Below are 10,309 nucleotides of genomic sequence, written 5' to 3' on the forward strand. Positions count from 1 at the left end.
GTTTCTGGGCTTGCGTTGGATGCTTTTGATGAATACGATATAATAATGCATAATTATTATATCGGTTTATATCGTTTGACGGTAGGAACGTATGTCATATAGAGAGTGTCGGGAGGAAAGTGTTGCATTCGGATATTTCGACTCCTCTTTAAAATGTCTTCGATCTTTCTTGTAAGTTTGAAAATATATGTTATTTTATTATACTTATTGAGAATTATACAGATATTGTTTATTTATTTTGTTTTCGAAACTGCAACATTGGGGATGATTTTTTTCGAATGAAGACTAAACAAATATATAACTTCACTCTTTCTTCACCATTTTAAATGAAACATAGCGCAGTCTACGCCGCTTACGGAGCCCCGCCTTTGGTCTTTTACCAGAATTTGATTGAGAGTTTAGTTTCTTAAAACACTTCGACAAACCTTTTCACAAAACGGCCGTCTGACGAAGCACTGTCAAAACATTATTTTGGAAAAAGGTTTGTCGAAGTGTTTGATGAAACCTATTACCTTATCAAACTCCGGAAATAAACTGAAGGCGGGACTCTTCATGCGGCATAGACTGCCCTTTGTTTCATTTAAAATGGTGAAGTAAGAGAAAAGTTATCTTTGTTTGCAAAATTGTGCCTTGCTACGTAGCATATATGACGTGATTTATCACGTGGTATACACACTGTTAACCAAAGAAATACAACAATATCGCGGAACAGCGCAAGATATCAGTACAATATTCTCTTTGTTCAGCCAGATTTTATTCCATTTATAAACAGGTCGTTGCTCTCCTGGCAAATGTACGATGTGCTTTGGGGATTGGAAGTATCGATACTCCAGTGAAGGTTAGACACCGCTAAATAAATTTCCAATACACAATGTATATTCTTTAGTCAATCGACCAATATTCATGCAATATAACAGAAAGCTCCATTTGTGCACTAAATATTTAACAACGTGAGAAAAAAGTAATGTTTTTCCTAAAAGACGAAAGTTGTTTAACGTAACCACTGTGTATTCGGTAAAATGACCATATCCGGTGTACGAGGACAAAAAAAAATGTGGTGAAAATGTTAACAATAAAAAACAGATCAAGCAGATCCAGCATGTTCAGCCTATGTTTTAAATCACAAACCATTCAGCTTCATTACCTATAAATATGGAAGGTTATACATATGGAAGGTTATACATATGGAGGTTATACATATGGAAGGTTATACATATGGAGGTTATACATATGGAGGTTATACATATGGAAGGTTATACATATGGAGGTTATACATATGGAAGGTTATACATATGAAGGTTATACATATGGAAGGTTATACATATGGAGGTTATACATATGGAAGGTTATACATATGGAGGTTATACATATGGAGGTTATACATATGGAGGGTTATACATATGGAGGTTATACATATGGAAGGTTATACATATGGAGGTTATACATATGGAGGTTATACATATGGAGGTTATACATATGAAGGTTATACATATGGAGGTTATACATATGGAGGTTATACATATGAAGGTTATACATATGGAGGTTATACATATGGAGGTTATACATATGGAGGTTATACATATGGAAGGTTATACATATGGAGGTTATACATATGGAGGTTATACATATGGAAGGTTATACATATGGAAGGTTATACATATGGAGGTTATACATATGGAGGTTATACATATGGAAGGTTATACATATGGAGGTTATACATATGGAAGGTTATACATATGGAGGTTATACATATGGAAGGTTATACATATGGAAGGTTATACATATGGAAGGTTATACATATGGAAGGTTATACATATGGAGGTTATACATATGGAAGGTTATACATATGGAGGTTATACATATGGAAGGTTATACATATGGAAGGTTATACATATGGAAGGTTATACATATGGAAGGTTATACATATGAAGGTTATACATATGGAGGTTATACATATGGAGGTTATACATATGGAAGGTTATACATATGGAAGGTTATACATATGGAAGGTTATACATATGGAGGTTATACATATGGAAGGTTATACATATGGAGGTTATACATATGGAAGGTTATACATATGGAGGTTATACATATGGAAGGTTATACATATGGAGGTTATACATATGGAAGGTTATACATATGGAGGTTATACATATGGAAGGTTATACATATGGAAGGTTATACATATGGAAGGTTATACATATGGAAGGTTATACATATGGAGGTTATACATATGGAGGTTATACATATGGAAGGTTATACATATGGAAGGTTATACATATGGAGGTTATACATATGGAAGGTTATACATATGGAGGTTATACATATGGAGGTTATACATATGGAAGGTTATACATATGGAGGTTATACATATGGAAGGTTTTACATATGGAGGTTATACATATGGAAGGTTATACATATGGAGGTTATACATATGGAAGGTTATACATATGGAAGGTTATACATATGGAAGGTTATACATATGGAGGTTATACATATGGAAGGTTATACATATGGAAGGTTATACATATGGAGGTTATACATATGGAAGGTTATACATATGGAAGGTTATACATATGGAAGGTTATAAATATGGAAGGTTATAAATATGGAAGGTAGCCAATGATCCTTGGTGGTATAACCATGCGTTGATGCACTGTCATGTGTTAATCAAAATAAATAGGCCATGTAACAATGAGATTGCACTTCCGTACTGGTGTCATTTGCCCTGAAACCTCTAGTGAATCCACTATTAACGAGGATACGCCAAATTCCGACATGCCTGTTTCCAGGGAAATAACAATATCAAGCCGATGCCAACGGTTTGAGGTCGAAACGGGAATAACTCGACAATAATTACATATTGTGCATAACTTTTAAGTCTATTAAGGGGTATTACTTAGCAAGTATAAGCGTATGTGCGTAATGTGGGAAGATGTGTACAAAGTTTAATGTCGATATCTCGAACGGTTTAAGAGTTAAGGCAAAGGTGTTTTTGGACCGACATCGAAATCATGGCAATCGAAATAACATGACTTTCCTCGATAAATAGACGTGCTTAAAATAGATTAAAATCCACCCAAACTCACTCACTCACTCACTCACTCACTCACTCACTCACTCACAAGCTCGCTCGCTCACACTCACTCACTCACATATACACAATTGGTCCCATGCAAAGTCCCTATTTGACAATACACATTTGGTCCCATGCAAAGTCCCTATTTGACCATACACATTTGGTCCCATGCAAAGTCCCTATTTGACAATACACATTTGTCACAAATAGATTTGTGCAATTCGTGATATTTTTTTCACAAATTTATGAAAACTGTGCTTTGTGCGTTCCAACAAAACATACCTCTATCCTTCGGAGAATTACATCGAATTACATTATAATGATAACTAATATGATAATATTATAACGAATTGTAGGTGCAAAAATATGAGGAATGTCCAAATCCAGTCCCAGGCGATGTTAGTTGCATACCACAATGCCGAGATGATTCTGATTGCAGAGATTTTCGGCGCGAAAACAAAACCACCGCATTCACTCAGCACTGCGTGGCCACCCGGAATGTAAAAACACAGCCCATTTCCCCTGCTATCCCCGGTATACCTCCGGACCTGGGGGGGGGGGGCATGGTAAAACATGACTGATACATAATGCTGTTGAAATAAAAATATATATATAACTTGAAGAAGAATATAACTTCTATGCTGAATTTAAATTATATTGTATTGCCCTTAATTATTTCACGGTGGAACATTATAACACAACTCATATATAATTAGTGCACATTTGTTGCAAAATGATGCGCAATAAGTACGTTAAATCAGCATATTGTCCATGTTAAAGCATATGTAATAGTGTGTGTTTTTACCTTTAATAACATTTTATATTGAAGTTCTTAAAAAGATATAGCTCAATTTTATAACATTGTTCACAAAAAGGAAAATTACAAACGAAATTAAAAAGGGTTTCGTGAATGGAATGCACGAGATCCACGAGACGGGATCCCCGGGACTTGCATATGAGTGCGAACCCAATACACTGATGGTGACACATTATTGCAAAACGTTTTATGACGCTGCCATTGGGTAAGATGGTGATCTCCCTTGCTAAAATGAAGTAGAAAGTAACAATAGCGACATCGATTTTGAACAAACACTATCGAGTTCCGCTTAATACAGACACTTAATGGTTGAGTAGCCTATTTACTGGCTGTGAACATTAAAGATATATTTCTATAACAATGCAAATGGTGTTATTAATCTTTATAATTCATATTTGGCTATGCAAGTAGACTTAATCTAATTTTTAATTAATGTTCAACATCTTTTCATGACGAAAATAACGTCAACTATGCAAATGACCACTTAATTCCGGTTAGAACAACAAAGAAGATAATAATATGTCAAAAACTAGACAGGTTTTAACGACAAAGTATAACTACAGATAGTCATATTGCTTCAACGGAAACAATGGAAGGGACAAAAACCAAAAACACGTCCGTTTAACGGGCTTGCATTGTCAGTAAGTTGCGCAAGGCTTGAACGTTTTTTTTACACAAAGACCTCCAAATTAACAATTACCTATACTAACAGTAGCTATTGTGTAGTTTCCATGTAAGCCAGTATATAAATTACCTTTGCATCATTGTTCATGCTTTTACGTCATGAGATATTTAATACTATGAATTTTAAAATACAGCAGTGAACACTGACATTATACCATAATCTACCATAATTATTACAAAGTCTTGATAAAACAGTCCAGTGTTATTCGAAACGTGCTTTGTATTACGTACGCAATACACTCTTGAGTCCGTGATATTCATTAACATGTCGGATTCTTTGAAACCAAATGCTTAAAAATGAATTATTAATATTCAAAAGAAAATATAATACAGTGGTTGGTTATTTATTGATTAACTTCATTTTAAAGCAGTCGAATAACACATACAAAAGTGTTACAACAACGGTTGATTTGTTTTCGTCGTAATTCTTATATATTTCTTTTATGCTTTTGATGGAATATGGAGTTTTCAGTGAAATAATTGGAGTGGAAATATTCACTTTCGGGACTACCTTTATTTAATAAAAGTTACATCCCTTGGATCTTAGAATTTTGTTACCTCCCTTGCAAATAAACATGTACATTTAAGTTGCGTCTGCAACAATTTTGGCAACAGAAAAAAAATGCTAACATGATAGTTTGAGAATGAAACACTTATTTACACAGAAATGGGTGAAAATGACTTTAATGTCATGTTTTGATACAGTGTTTATGCATATGATTTTATAAGTAGTGTATTTGAACAATGTAACGAAATCAACAGCAACAGAAACAACAGAATAACTAAAAAATCAATAAAATGATGTTGATAGAAATATAACAGAGGAACCATCAACAATATCAGAATATGTTTACTTGTGAAAGATTATTTAAAATGTGAATTTAGATCAATTTCTATATAAGATGTAAACGAAATACTAGGAAAAAAACGTAGAGTGATCTAAAAGATTTCCGGCAATTCCTATCGAACAATGAAAACACGTATAAGTGCATGCACAAATGTCAATAATTCAGTTTCACATAAACACAAGCGAAATCATTGTATATATGGAATGCATCTTGCACATAACGAAAACTGAGCTTGCATGACAGCAATTGATTACAGTCTTCATTTTTTTACTATTCACCATTCCATTTCGGATGTATTCATTCCGCATGAACAGGTGCGTTTCTTGAATACAAACATTATCAACGTTCTATGTTTAAATAAAATAAATATGTCAAGGCGTTTTCAGTTTTATTTAGACCCGACAGTTGTAAGAACACCAAAGATAATACATGATTAAAACATAATTTGTAAATAACTATTTTTATAACTGCATTCAAATATTTTGACTGATATACAGTTGTTATGTAAACAAAAAAAACATACGTTGCATGCAACAACAAAAAGAAGAAAGGAAAGTAAGGCCAATGTGAAATAACATGATACACACTGATAAGTTTTCGCTTATTACATAAGATTATCCCTTAATACTTTTATTTCTTTTCTATTTTTAAAGCAATTAAGTATTATCGGCTTCCATAAAAATATATATTATTGTCAATAATATAAAGACCAATAAACAAATTAAGTGTATATTTTTTTAAATAATAACACATAATAACACATATTAAGTAAATAATTATTGTTTATTTCAGATTGAAAATTTAACTACATGTTTAAAATTTTCCCTTTATTAACAAACTATGATGGGTTTTCAAAAGTATACTTCTATCATATAAATAATCAATAATAGTTCTTAAAGAGAACTTTATAACCGTAACAGTTATATTAGACAAAATCTAGACAATAAAACAACAAAGATATAAGAAATAATATTGTGTTATACATACATGTGTGCTTTTGTGTTTTACATGAACACAACGTTTAGATATATTAAGCACTTTGGTTTTGTTGAGCATTAATTACAATATTGAAGAAATAGCAGCAATAGCTACACAAAATGTATAAAAAACAGTACTTTGATTGAAACAGTTCATTGGCAACCATGGTAAGACAACCCACACCAAGCATTCCAGCTTCTCATAGCTTCTGCTATATCGTGGTGTGTTTTGCTTATTTCAATTATTGAAAGAAATTATATTTATTTAAATGATTCCTCAGTACCAGATATAAAAGAAGTAACTAATATGTGGAAGTATGGAGCGTACAGCAGGTTACGCACTAATTGCCAGCTTTGGAGAAGGATTAGTACATTCTAGAAGATAAAACCTTTGATGGATCAAATCACATTGGCTCTTCGAATTATTCTTTATAGAGTGTAATTAGAACCATAACAAGCCCAACCGAAATTATCGCGTATAGGGAACTTTTTTAATATTTGGATATTCATTTTGTTCCCTAAACGCCACAAGTCGACTAATTCACACCAAAGTAAAATATATTCTTTAATTGTAACTCCACAATATTTAACACTGCAATGTTAAATAAACCACAAAGTTACACATTATTTATTTTAAGCCAATACATTTCTTTTATTACACTTTTGTGTTTCATGAAACACAAATTCAGATCGATCTGTCAACAAAGCAAAGCATCGCCATTTTTAAACTATTTAACAGGTGCCCGTTATCTTTCCGCTCAATTTACTTAGCGCTGGGATCTGTCATTCTTGGCTACAAAAGCAACAGATGGGATATGGAAGCGTAGAGTCGCAAAAACAATTATCGTCAAAGACTCTGAAGCCGCTTTTTATATGGACTAAACAAGCCCGTGCTGGCACAGGCTTAAGCGTTATTCTACCTCTCCGAATATTTAAAAGAAAATCATTTTAATCAAATGTTCACGTAAGACTAGAAATACTTTGTTAATATTGACAAGAACACAGTCTAATACGATACAGTGTTTTTCACCCCCCTTCAAGATCATTGAAACTATTACTCAAAGAATGTTTTTTTTTCAATCATGAACGATGTGGGACTGTATTCATAAAGCATGTTGGTGAAAAAATAACTAAGTACAAATAAAAATGGAATTGATAGGTTGAATATAAAGACACCTGCCGGTTTTTAAACAAAATATATGAAAAATAAGCAGCAAAATATTCAAATGACAAAGGCAAATGAATGAATTTGTGGATAAAAAGAGGGTATGAACTGTGTCGTTTACCTTATTGCCTGCGCATACTTCAAAATATAAAGCATTTTTTAAAGGAACTAGCCAACAGATGACAAAAAAGCAAGACAAAATTTGGTATGTCTATCAAGTGAATCCCAGTTTATTTAAAAATATCGTCGGTATATGTATTTATTCTAATCACGTGACATTCACATGCTAAATATACATACTATACACTGGGAAAGCATAATGCCTTATTTTTAAACGGGTTAACACAATATTAGTTTAACCATGTAAAAAGATGTATTATCGGCCTCATATTGGTTGGTATTGATAATTATAGGCTTGTTTTGTGGAAATAATAAATTTGACGATTTAAGGACCAGCTGGTGTCTAGCCCCTTTAACAATGAAATTAACAACTCATTGAAAGTTAATCATGAAATATTTGCTAAACATATTTTTGTGCTTTGATATTTATTATTTTGTTTTTTTTTTGTAATAGAAAATAATAAAAAAAGTCTTTTTTTATACTATTTATTAACTTTCAAGTTCGATTTTTGGATTTGAGGTACTTTTTCAGAAAAAGTGGCCAAAACTCTTTCAAAAATGTAAGCAATTTCAACAAATATACATATGAGCCACTCGTGCAAATATGTCTTTCTCGTCAAATTAACTACGATATTACACTTAAATCAACAAATATTCTCTAAATATTCATTGCATACATGTTTGTTTAGACACGAAGAGTTCATTGGTATTGTATTGAAGTTTTGAGGAATCATTAAACTATTTAAAAGTCCTGCAAATGCAATTCAATGATAGTTTATCATAACGTTTTTCCTATGTAACTGAAGTGTTGTTTTCCGACAAGCACGAGCCTGAAAACATGTTCCTCCTGAAAGATGAGGACATACAGATATATAAAATAGGGTTAGCAAAATTGTTAATGAAATATGTCCTTGAGAAAACAAATATGAGAGTATTAGTACCTTGCGAATTGCTTTGCAAGTTCATACCCATAAAAATGGATAAAGTGGTGCTAGGGATAACAGCAGAAACGACAAACACGAAAGAAACAACTCCCATTATTCTACTACTTCTCATCGAACGGAGATAGTTTCTGCTAAAGGCGTTGTCTACGTTTTCCTCACCTGGTCCAATTCGTCTCCTGCTTCTTAGAAAATTCACAATTTTACCATAACTGACAAATGTTATACCACTGCATATAAGCGCTATGACTACAAATATAATGAAAACGTACATTTGGAGATTTTGCATTTCTGGAATGAAATAGCAATGACCCTTTACATTGTTTCCAGCTAATATAAAGGCAGTAGAAGAAAGGCAAAGAGACCCGATCATAATGCCTATTCCAAAATAGCATGCTTGTTTTGATGATAACAAATCCAACTTTCCTACAGTTTTTCTCATCCTTGCTAGTGCTGTAAATGCAATCAGGACATTTGAAGAGACGTATGCCATGTTCGCGTTAGTGTAGTGGATTTTGCACATCCATGAAGGCATAATCATATTCCAAAGGCCAACATTTGTCATGATGAACGAGGGCGCACATATTGACAGCGAACACAAGTCAGAGACAGCTAGATAGAATACCATCCAGTCAGTAACTGATCTTTTCTTAAGGTAATAGTGGACCTTTAACACCAAACAGTTTCCAGGTACGCCAAGTAGAAATGCAACAGCAAGAAAAGTTGTCAAGAGATGTCGACACCAGGCGGGAACGCTGTCTATGAGCGTCATTTCGGCGGCAATGGAAACTGTCCCGGAGACGTCGGTCGTGTTGTTCATGTTTCCACAGCTTTTATATGAAACCTGAAAGTTGACATTATCCTATTAATCAACAGGGTGAAATGCTTTACCTGCACGAACATATTTTGATACGCTCTTCGTGTCAACTATGTAATAATATTGGCTATATTTTCGCGATCATTTTTTTCATTAACCAGCTGATAATTAATAATCTTAGTTTTACATTGTTAAATTAATTCCAATTTCCACACCGCTAATATTCGATACTGTTGGAAATCATTCTGAACCAATGTGATTGCCGTATTTTTGAATCTACTCGAATTCCATATTGATCGACACTTAATGGTTGAGTAGCCTATATACTGGCTGTAAACATTAAACATATATTTCTATAACAATGCAAATGGTGTTATTAATCTTTATAATTCATATTAAGCTATGCAAGTAGACTTAAACTGTGTTTTACTTAATGTTCAACATCTTTTAATGGCGAAAATAATGTCACCTATTCAAATGACCACTTAATTCCGGTTAAACAAACAAAGAAGAAAATAATATTTCAAAAACTTGACATGTTTTAATGATAAAGAATACCTACAATTAGCCATATTGCTTCAACGGAAACAACGGAATGGACAAAAACACGTTCGTTTGAATAGAGCTTGCATTTTCAGTAAGTTGCGCTAGACTTGAACTTTTACTTTACACAAAGTCCTCCAAATTAACAATAACCTATACTAACAGTAGCTCATGTGTATTTTTCCATCTAAGCCAGTCCATAAATTACCTTTTCATCATTGTTTATGCTTTTACGTCATTAATTCATGATATATTTAATACTATGAGTATGAATTTTAAAATACAGCAGTGAACACTGATCCCTTTTGACATTGT

The 10,309-nt window shown here is 33.0% G+C and overlaps 1 long non-coding RNA gene across 1 annotated transcript; it reads left to right on the forward strand.

The window, feature by feature from the left end:
* LOC128233425 (uncharacterized) lies at nucleotides 1–5,081 on the forward strand. The gene is made up of 3 exons (XR_008260682.1): nucleotides 1–171; nucleotides 773–838; nucleotides 3,439–5,081. It is a non-coding gene; the product is annotated as an uncharacterized LOC128233425 (long non-coding RNA).
* The last annotated feature ends 5,228 nt before the right edge of the window (nucleotides 5,082–10,309 follow it).

This window comes from Mya arenaria, chromosome 5 (genome assembly GCF_026914265.1).
Source record: "Mya arenaria isolate MELC-2E11 chromosome 5, ASM2691426v1".
Classification (NCBI taxonomy): Eukaryota; Metazoa; Mollusca; class Bivalvia; order Myida; family Myidae; genus Mya; species Mya arenaria.